Source organism: Rhamphochromis longiceps, linkage group LG1 (genome assembly GCF_057381845.1).
Source record: "Rhamphochromis longiceps isolate RC_006_pf linkage group LG1, R_longiceps_female_GT1.1, whole genome shotgun sequence".
In the NCBI taxonomy this organism is placed as follows: Eukaryota; Metazoa; Chordata; class Actinopteri; order Cichliformes; family Cichlidae; genus Rhamphochromis; species Rhamphochromis longiceps.
Window position 1 is genome coordinate 9,714,318 of NC_140557.1, and position 11,238 is coordinate 9,725,555.

At 37.1% G+C, this 11,238-nt stretch overlaps 1 long non-coding RNA gene across 1 annotated transcript; it reads right to left on the reverse strand.

The window, feature by feature from the left end:
* Positions 1-2,354: 2,354 nt before the first annotated feature.
* Positions 2,355-7,047, reverse strand: LOC146678270 (uncharacterized). Its single transcript, XR_014912228.1, has 3 exons — positions 6,759-7,047; positions 6,407-6,485; positions 2,355-2,697 (listed from the first exon to the last, which is right to left on the reverse strand). It is a non-coding gene; the product is annotated as an uncharacterized LOC146678270 (long non-coding RNA).
* Between the last annotated feature and the right edge of the window lie 4,191 nt (positions 7,048-11,238).

Genomic DNA, 11,238 nt, shown 5'->3' on the forward strand with positions numbered 1-11,238 from the left:
GGCCCTCTATTATGACAGTTTGAGCTACAAATGTTTAAATATCAGTAGTGTAGTGTCCTGAAATCCCACAAAAACAATATCTGTCAAATTTCCTTCCTCTACTTTTTAAATCCTTTGACTTTATTTCAGTTGCATGCTCCTTTCTGACAATACAACCAGAACTTTAGCAGAAATAACCACAACTATATAAACAGAATTTGGGGATGAAAGCGCAATTTCTCAGACATTGTGCCTTTACTTTATCTCCCCTCCCCTCTGAGCAGAGACTTTTAATCATCCCGATATGATTTAGTCACTTTTAAACAATAATGATCATGGAAGCAGCGTCATTTGGGACGAGGTGATCAATCAGGGGCTCATTCAGCTTTAATTCATGTAGATGCACACCTAATACTCATTACAAAGATGCAATTTCCACCCAGTCAACATAGATTAATGGGGGACCATCTCTCCTAGTGTTTCTTTGTGCAGTGCCATGCCTCCAGCAGGATAGATGACTTTCATACAGACAGAACTGGTCCACGCGCTCATTCATTTAACAGACACATTTATGACAATTTGGTTGGTTGACAGAATATTCAGGAAACAGCAATCAAAATGACACAGAGCAGAGTTCTGCTTTGGTATTTTTTATTGGTTTTGCTTAAACGAGAACAGGATTTGAGTCACAAATGTCTTCCATCGAAAAGGTCTTTACACATTCAGCAAAACATCAGGAATACCACCAAAGAAATATATTCTGTAAATACTTTGAAAGTTGTTGTGATCATTGTGATCAGGTATTCATTTTGAACCAAAAATAAATGCAGGGAGTTTTATAAAACGACATGTTGTAAAACATTTAACAAAGTTGCATCAATTCCTTTACAAACCCCTTTTCATTCAGCTTCAGGTAGTAGGTTCCTTAAACTTATTATTCAAAAATATGTTGTATGGTTAACATAGTCATGAAAATTGTTTTTTTTTATCTTTAATTTATTGTTTTTACTTAAATTACAAAAAAATCCTTCATATATTTACATGAATATCAATGTAGTTGCTTCCATCAGTGTTGAATAAACCACATATCTCAGAAAAGTTACTGGAAATCTGGTCACATTGTTCTTAATGTATTTTGATAGATAATATCTATGAATGTTACTGTATATCTACATCTTCCTATCACATATGTTTCTGTATAAAATCTCAGTAATTCAGCATAAACTTATACGGGTAACTGAATGAGCCTCTTGGGTCCTAATAAGCAGACATGTACTGGTATTTCCTCAAATGCAAACTAAAGCCTATATTCCCCTGGTTTATTATACACACTTTCAGTATTAATATTAATGTGACTTCCGTTTGTGGAAAAAAAAATACTATGAAGTTTGAGAACTCTGTCGGCACAGAAAATCTTTGAGTTTTGCAACTGAATAGACACTTGTAGACTGAAATTGCCATTTTCCTGGTGCATCTCTAATTTCCCTCGTATCAGCAGGCGCTGGTGGCAATGCTGAGGGCAGATTACAGCATGGGGAGAGCCTGTCCTGAAGAGCTCCAGGTGGCTGGAGTTAACTGTGCTGCCCTGGGCTATGTCACTGTGAGCTGGACCAGCATCCCTGCCCATGGCCCTCCCCTTCCTCTTCTCTATATCCTCCATCTCCCTCGGCATGCCCATCCATCCATCCTGCACTAATTGGGTTTGGTACTGGAATCCCCCTCTCACAGCATACGCTCACGTCCAACCGCTAGCCGTAAAGACAAGCATGTTTAGCGCAACAATTATGATAATTGCTGCAGAGCACTCAGCTAAGGGAATAAGCAAATCTGATTAAGGGCCCTTCTGCATGATCAAATATTAATCTGATGTGTCTTCACTCTGACCTGGCTTGGAACATAAGAAGCTCTTATGGTCTTATGCATTAACAGATTTGCGCAGGCTGAACTCATAGCAACTAATAATATTGGACATGCAAGTCAGAGCGCTGAGAAAACCTTGTGGGAGTAGAATCCACTTACATGTACAATAAAACTAAATAACAATATCATGGACTATAATCAGACTAAGCGTTATAAGAACTCGATTACTTCAAAAGGCTGCTGACAGTAAGCACCTATTATTTGAAATTCTCAGAACCACCTGTTGGACTGAAGTCAACAAGCTACGTTATATAAGTAATAAGCTTTATATTCACATTATGTTTAATGCCACAAAAACAAAACACACATGAAAGTTCCACCTGTTAACCTTCATGCTTTAAAAATGTTTTACATTATGTAAGTAAAATCTTAATAATAATTTATATATTTTTTTATATTATCCAGATAAATTAAAATAATGTAAATGTCAAATTTTAGAAAGTATTTTTCCCATACATATTTATATTTTTAATTTAATTAAGCTTTTCTAAGGAATTCTAATTATTAAATACAGTGTTGTGACGGGGAAATGAAAATGAAGTCGCTGCTCTTTTAAAAACATTAAGGTTTGAAAGAAACAAGAGGAAATTTTTCAGGCTGGAGAAATTACTGTCACTAAATATAAATAGAAGGTGTTCACACAAGACTTTCTGAAAGAAACAAAACTAAATATTATTTAAAAATGTTTTTATTTTTGAAAATGGTCAAAATCCTCATCAGCAAACACATCGGTTATTCAGCACCATCCCCGAAGTCCACTGGCCTCATCCGATTTGACCTTCCAGCCTACAGTCAAGTCTAGAGAGCAAGCAATAAACAAGATGGCGATGAACCAGACAGCAACTGGCAGTTTAAAGAAGATTAGAATGATATTAAATCAACACAAATACCCAGTATTTAACAACACAAAACAGCTTGTAAGAATCATTGGATTATGAATCTGGATTACATCTCTAGGCCCTCATTGCTGAGACACTCTGTCTATGGGGAAGAGGGAGGGGGACTCCAGATGAACTAATCTACTTACAAAGCATATTGAACTTACTATGATTTATACATAAGATAAGGCTTATTCTAAGGTCAATTCTTACAGTAATTCAAAACATACTGTTTATTCTGTTGGACATTAATGCAACAGATGTCCCTGCTACCCGCTGCTCCTCCTCAAATAAATACATGTCTGCATGAAAGTAAAACAGTGGAACTACAAGATGCACCGTATGTGATCGGGGGAGGAATGTCTAGCTGAATAATACGAACCACAGGACCACCAAATAACATCAGCACTCTATATATAGAAAGTAAATATCAGGAGACAAGACGAGCCATGGTAAACTTTTAGAGCACAAAGTGAGGGTTGTAAAATCTAAATGTTAAGTTTAATAGCATAAACCCTCCAGTGAAAATTTGAAATTAAAAATTAAATAACACACAAACTGTATGACGATAAATTGTAAAAGCTGCCATAGTCATCAATCAAATGTTCTGCATGCAATCGTACAAGCTGTGAAATCTAGGAATTCAACGCGCTTTGCAGTGCTTTTTTCAAGTATGTTAATATTTTTTCAAAAAGAAAGAAAACAAAACAGCAATTAATTTTTAGCTTCTTCTTATTACTGGATTTCTAAAGCGATACACACTAATCCACTGACGCCGTGCATTTAATTTAGAGCATAGTTCTGTGAAACAAGTCTAAGACTGTTTGTGAGAATGATCCTTCTTGACTAATATGAGATTAACCCAGATGCTTTGCACAGGAATAAAAACATGCTCACTGCTAGCTTTATGGTAAATGCATATAAATACAATATATTACTAAAATAGCGAGGCTATGCATAACCAAAAGAAAACAAAGTATATATTTTTAAAAATCGCAAACACGTTGAAAACCACTGTAAGAGTATTCTAAAACCAACATCATATGAATGTCTGGCTGTGGAGGACAGTGATCTAAGGAAAGTCACGCATACACAAGGAGCTCTAACACACAAATCTGGTAGAACACTATTTACTGATGAGTCAGTGTGCTGGAAGAGTTGTAACAATCCCGGGACACAGAAAAGCTTTAAAGTTAGCAAAGACGCTTAAAAATATATTGAAATTATAAAGAAAAAATACACACAGCCTCTTTTTTTAAACAAAAAACACCGCATCATTCTGAGGTAGCACCTTGATGCTAAAGGGAAGGAAGCTGAAATGAAAAATAAATAATCACAACCATGTTTTTCTTCTAGCTCTTACACGCGGAAGGTATATTTACTGAAGCTGATGAATTGTGCTCTTCCTGTTCTGTGCTGCAGCTGTTGGAAATACTGACAGACATAACTTAATGTACTCATATTAAAACACTGACCAAGAAGCTGACCAAACAATTTCCAAAACACACTGAGAAGGTTACTATCAAGAGCTGCATTAACTGATTAAGTTATTACTGTTTTTATATATTGTTATAACATTTCAATTATGGCGATTGTTGAAAAAGGACTTTAGTTACTTTCAGTTAAAAATACAGTAGAAAACAGTTCAGTCATTGGGCCACATCATCTGTGGTCATTAGATTTTAGCCTGTTATTTGCCTACAAGTAACCATAGTAACAAAACTGATGCTTTACAGTACGTTAATGGTTAAGCTCACTTACAATTTACATAGCTTAGCCAGTGATCGCATTAACTAAAACAAGTGAAAACGCATGACAATATTCTGCTGTTCTTCACTGTTCATTTGCAACGGTTTGTGTGTGATAAGTGTAGTTTGAAATAGAAAACAGTTGTTCTAGGGAGAGCTCTTTCACTTCACATCCGTCTTTGCCCCAAATGTTTAAAGAAAATTTTTATAATGTTTTCTCTTTTTTTGGCAGATGGGATATTTTTAAACTTATCAAATGATTCACGTTTGGTTGGAGAAAAAAAGAGAAAGAAATAAAATTATTATCCTCCTCCCCGAGTCCTACTCCTGTCAGCCTGCAGTCATTTCACAGCCCAATCTAAACACTGAAGTGGGAGACAAGATTGAGTATTTTCATAGCATGCTGCATTGCACCCTGACGCTGTAGACTGACTGCTGTTGGAGTGACCACAGCTCATCTCTCTGCATAGGGAATGGTCAGTAATCCTTCCTGGACGCTCTAGGAAAAGTAGCAGCTCTGAGGCAGACTACACTTTCTGTACCACTTCTAAACAGAAGACTGCTTCTGCGCTGTATAAGTATGCGTCTTGCTCTGTCCTCATACACAATTGGATTATAGCAGTATTCCTCTAATTCTGAACAGGTCTCAAAGATTTAATATTCCTCTGAAATTTGATATATGCCCTAATTTAGAACCTCATGACATGCAACTTGTGACATTCCTGTTGAAAAACTCATTAACCCCTTGAAACTATATTAATGCTTTTGGATGAGGATTTGGTTGATTTTGTGAGGTTTGACTTTTTCGGCTCATAATTTCAATCTAATATTTTTTTTTAAACAATCTGTGGGCCCATATACTAAACTATATGAAAAATATATTCAAAAGCGTGTAACTATAACTAAACCGAAAACTTCAGTTTGCACATTCTGAAGTAAAAATTAACCTAACAAACTACTAGACTAGACGTCTTCATATTGCTTCATAATTATTGTTTTTATGTACTCAATGTTGTATCAATACAGATAGTCTGAAACTGTGGAAACATCAGAAGAACACGGTGACATAAATAAACCATGTTTCCACTGTGAAATAGATCGTTGATGATGATGTCAAAAGTATTTCAGACATTTTTTGTCTTATTATCAATATGTACAACTAATTTGATGAGTACATTTTTTTTGTTTGTTAATAATTTTAGTACAGTTCATTTCAAATGCAATAGATATTTTAAATTAATTAGAAAAAAGGACTTTATGAAACACTTTATGATAATTTTGGCTTATTGTGAAATGTATTTTTAGTTCATCACATGCTGTCTATAATATTATTCCTATTATTATTCACAACGGCATGAATAGTAATTCATGTAACTAACTATACGGAATAAATAATAAAAATCACAGCCTTAAACTGAAATCATATCTGATTTGCATGAATTGTTTATATAAATTATATTATTCTCAGTATAACTTTTATTATTATCTAATTCTGTAAACAGTGGAGGTGTGCTGCTACAAGTGGCTGAGCTTTATTTCCACTTTGGTGCACATGGAGCCCAGGCAGGTGCACAGAGCCCACCGTGGGGTATCAGGTATCCCCTTGGCCTAGGCCTCTCCCATTTGTCATGGTGAATGAGTGGTTTGCCTGACTGCACTTTCTCATTCCATTTCCTCCCAGGCTGCACTGAGGCCCTACCACCCACTGTACGCTGTCATTTCTTTAACCCCTTTTCCATTCACATGAAGTGCGGGCAATAATGCTCTCTCACATTCCTCCTTTCAATAGCTTACACTTTACAGTCCCCCACCTCTGCCCCCCAAACTCACTGCACACACACGCATGCACACACACGCACACACACACTCGCGTATACACACCTCTCTTCTCCTGGTCAGTCTACACCTCTCCTAATGGTGTGAAAAGCAAATGTTGTCCGTGTGACAAGTCACAGGTGTTCTACAAAAAATAGTGGTTGAATAATAATCATAGAAATAACTAAAACAAGCACAGGTTAAAAAAAAATGGAAGAATAAATTAAATACTTTAAATATACTCAGCTATGATATTGACATAACGAATTCTTCAATGAAAAAAAAAACAAAAAAACCCCAACAACATCACGGGCCTGGCAGATGCTCAGAAGGTTAATTATTAACCTATTTAGAAGAAATCTCTCACCACCCTCTCAGTCCACGTATAAAGGCAAATGTTAGTGCTGCTCTTACTTACGTCCATAATGCCTTCCACCATCCATTCTAGCTGTGATATTTGGCTCACCAGTAAACACTGCGCCCATCGGCACCCACTCTGCAACTGTAAGAAGAAACTGGAATGGAAAACATTGTCTGCTCCTACTCAACAAGGGGAAAAAAGCGCTCAAGCACAAGTAAGGGTAATTGCAAAACACCCTGAGCTCATCCTATAAAGAAACTTTGTTTCTTTCATTTTTTTTCCTCCAAAAAGAAAACCAGGAAATCTCCACTTATTTCAACAAACATTTGACTAAACTCAGGAACTAGGCTGGACTCCCCCCATACACCACCCCCTTGCCTTTTTAAAAGTGTGGTGCGGTTTCTGTGGAAGATCGGGAGAGCGTCAGTGTGTGTAGATGCAGTGCGAAGAGATTGCAGCACCATCTGCTGGTAAAAAAAAGAGCCAAGAAAATAAGAGAAGGAATAAGGATAAAGTTATGGCAGAAGCCGACAGAAAGATGAGTCCTCTGTGAGGGATATTTTCCCCCAATTTAAATTTAGAGTCCATATGTATTACTGCTAGTGGTTTGTACTTTGAATGAAAAAAAAAATATGACGGGAAAACGCAAGACCCTAATAGAGGGAAGAAACGCCATGACTGAGAGACATAATTCAACTTCCCATCACTAACTAGAAGAGGTAAAAGTTCATGGAGGCCTCTTCCTCACATCACATCCATAGCTCTGACTACGAGACATATAAACAACCTATTTCATTCTTGCCCTCATTTCCTTCAGTGGATCCTTTGGACAACTAATAATGAGTTAATCAGCCTGATTGCACATTCATCACTGTGATATGTTTCTCTCTCTCTTTTTTTCACCTGACAAGGGCAAGCATGTTTTACTTGGGAAATGAAATATTTAGTGACCTGCTCCTTTTGCCCTTACACTGGAGACAGAGGCCCTACAGCTGAGTAAACAGCTGGGCTGCACAGTGGACAGGTAACATCTAGCGCCCACTCTGCTCAGCACTGACTAATAAAAGCCACGTTACCCTGGACACTGGACTCAGAGCACTATTCTTCCCTCAAATAAAACTGACAAACAACAAGTGCAATTTAGCCTTTTTTTTTTTTTACTTTATTATTAAAATATGCATTTATGTGTTATCCATGTTAAATGTTAAAAAACAAAAGCAAAACAAAAAAACTGGCAGAAAATGGACAAGAGTGACAACTTTCACTGCTAAAGGGCCTCACCAATGGAATATATGCGGTACTGCACAATATATATTTCTATCCATCCATTAGACGAATCAAAGTTAAAATGTATAAAAGTGGTCTTGCCTGCCTTAAAAGTGGCCTTCCGCACTGAAACATTCTATTGTAGTCCTCCTCGGTAAACCAACTCACACAACACAGCCAAAGAACAAGGAAAATTATAGCCTTTCCTCTGAGTCTATTCTGCCAACTTCAGAGATTGATATGTAAACCAACGAGACAGATGGACTGGAGAGATGTTAGGAAAATGAAGAGGATGAATATTATTGAGAAGAAAAAGGAAAATTATATAAATGTATTAATCAAATGCATTTTTCTCCTGGTGCAGTGTCCAGCAAGTCACAAAATGAAATCAGTGCTGAGATTTGGGTTGACCTGTTGTTCAAGCAACGTTTGTGTAAGTGACACACTGAGAGAGAGAATTTATGAGACAATAAATAGACAAAAGCTGTCAGAGGCATTGACGCAGGAGGTGGCTGGATCTTAATATACAGTGGTTCAACGTAATACTCCCACACAAGCAGGAAAGCAAAACAGAGTATTTTAGGTAACAAAGCTTCAGTCTTGCAATCCAATATTTATCACAAACTGTACAGGTAAGACCTTACAGAGTCATTAAACATGGAAGCACAAATCTTAGAACCGCTGTTTACCGCATATGGAATGAGACTGCAAATTTCTTCAACCATATGTTCTCAGTTTCTGTTTTAGCATACATAACCTAACCCAGTCATTTATGAACAAATTCATTTTCAGCAAACACCTGAGCACAAACGACATCATTTATAACAAGGTGTTAAACATGGTGAGCTTAATATTTAATATTAATAATCAGGGCACCTGATTATAAGTACTCTTCCTGTGTGTGTTTCATTGTTGTTGTTGTTGCTGTTGTTATGGTTTTTACAAATTAACCTAGCAATAAAATAAAATCAAAATCTCTGAAAATACAATTCTTTATGATTGCTATCTTAAGCATCTGTGTACAATTAGAAACTGAGGACTGATGAGGATAGATTGGTTGTGCCTGATCAAGGCCTATTGAATTTCTACCTCTCAGCCATTCTCAAATCACTAGTCAGCACTAATGCACCCATATTGTGTCTATAAGTGTGAATTGATTTATATTGCTGCAAAGCATCCCTAAGACATTGAAAGAGCACCATTGGAACCCAATACCTATTATATATGTTTGTTTCTGAGGAAACGGCCACTCAGTACATTGGATCAATGTGGATATCAAAGGTCAAGGCAATACATTCCTGCTGAAAAGTTAGTGTGCCATCAAGCAGCCCATTTGCCAACCACCAACAGCCTAAAGACTGGAAATGAGGTGCAATAAAGATGAAGGAAGGTATTTACAAAGTTGATGTTTTATATCCGGTTGTTCAGTGATGACGCGACGAATCCTACTTCCGGGTCTAAAGTAGTCTGCGTTTAATATGGCTTTTGTGTTGTTAACATGTTTAATGTTATGTATTTTCTTCTATTTGATCTCAAAAAGCTCCTAAAACAGTCAGCGACCACTGTTGACCTCCCTCGGCTTTTATTACCGCTAATCATTTATTTAAGCTCAGTTTTTAAAACCTTACGATGTAACTACAGCCCAGCCCATGCAGCAGTATATGAATGACTAACCTCGTATTGTGGATGGATTATCTCAGTTGTTCTCCTGGCTGAAGTTTGGTCCTTTTACAGCATCCTGCCATGCGATTACATTTGTTCCTGACCACCGAGAACACTCACATTAACTTTTATCGAGTGGAAAAAAAGTTAGCTTGTTTATATTATGCTAACATAGCTGTGTCGCTAGCGGTCACGTATCACATCATTATATACCAGCTAGCCCAACTTCAGTAACCCTACAAACGTCACTGCTGTTTAGTTTTCTGTCTTCATTTATGCTGGAAGTGATAGCAGAGCTGTACGTTTTAATTTGTTTCCAAAACCCCGCAGTCAGGACATGCTATATTGTATTTAGATAGAAGCTAGTGAGCTAACTCCCTGCTAACTTCTAACTCCGTTAAATGTCATAAATTCCGTTTTCATGGATGCCTGGATGTTAAACTCAATTGTTACACCTGGTAGAGCAGAACGCTGATCATTTTATTAAAGATGAAAGACTTTAGACAGTTTTTCAACTCTCAATAATGCCATAGTGATCGTTTGATATATGGACCTGCAGCGGAGTTTAGACCCAGACACGGCTAGTGACGTCAGACTGAACAACCGGATAGTTTCTGTATTTTCTTTTCATTTACAGTCATGTGAATTCATTCCTTCTAACCTGACCCCATCTTTATAAGGAGAATTTGTACATGAAATTGGTAAGTGGATCAACCATTTAGTTATTGTGATACCTAAAACATGCCCATCGCTACAAATAATTATAATTGGTCATTACAAAATGCTGATTGATCCAAACCAACTTTACTACTAACTAGAAGATCAGTTACTGGCAGGTATCTTTAAGCCTGTCAAGATAGATTCCCTGTTGAGAGACTTGGTTCCATACTCCCGAAACATTCAACCACACAAACCACTGGTGCTGGTATGTACAAATAATACTGTAAGAAATGGAAGTATTGCAGACCATATCTGAGACTTCCTTCAATAGGTCTTTGATATTAAGACTATAATCATGGGCAGTCTCAGTAGTCTTACCCACAGAGCTCTAAACTGACCCTTCTTGTGCGATCAGGGACTATTGATGTTGATATGCAAATTAAAGATCATATTAATTACTTAGGCCTGAATGCCTCAGTTGAAACTAACACCTGGCAAGCGTGCAGAGAGGATATCCTTGTGCAAGCATGGCTATAAGCATCCCTTATAGATTGTTGCTTTTTTCCCTTTTACTGCTTACGTCTCTGAGGACCTTTTGAATCCATATTAATTTCCTCTCTGGCAGTTATGCGGGCAGGGTATGAACTGTGCTATTTCACTTTTAATCTGTCAGTAATTTAGTAATGTGTAAACTAATTATGCAGCAATATTAATGTAATTGGTTCTGGGAGCTGTTCAAAAAAAATCAATGTGTTTGCAGAGAATGCAGTAAATTGCATTGGGTTATTATAATCATGTGTCAAGAGCTGATTATGTTATGAAACTAAAAGGTAGATGTCAGCCACAGGTCAATACAACCTAGCTCCATAAAATCTATGCCGGCTCATTCATTGATGTGAAAGGATTCAGCGAGAACAACCTCCGCTTCCTCCCCTACTCTGACTTGAAT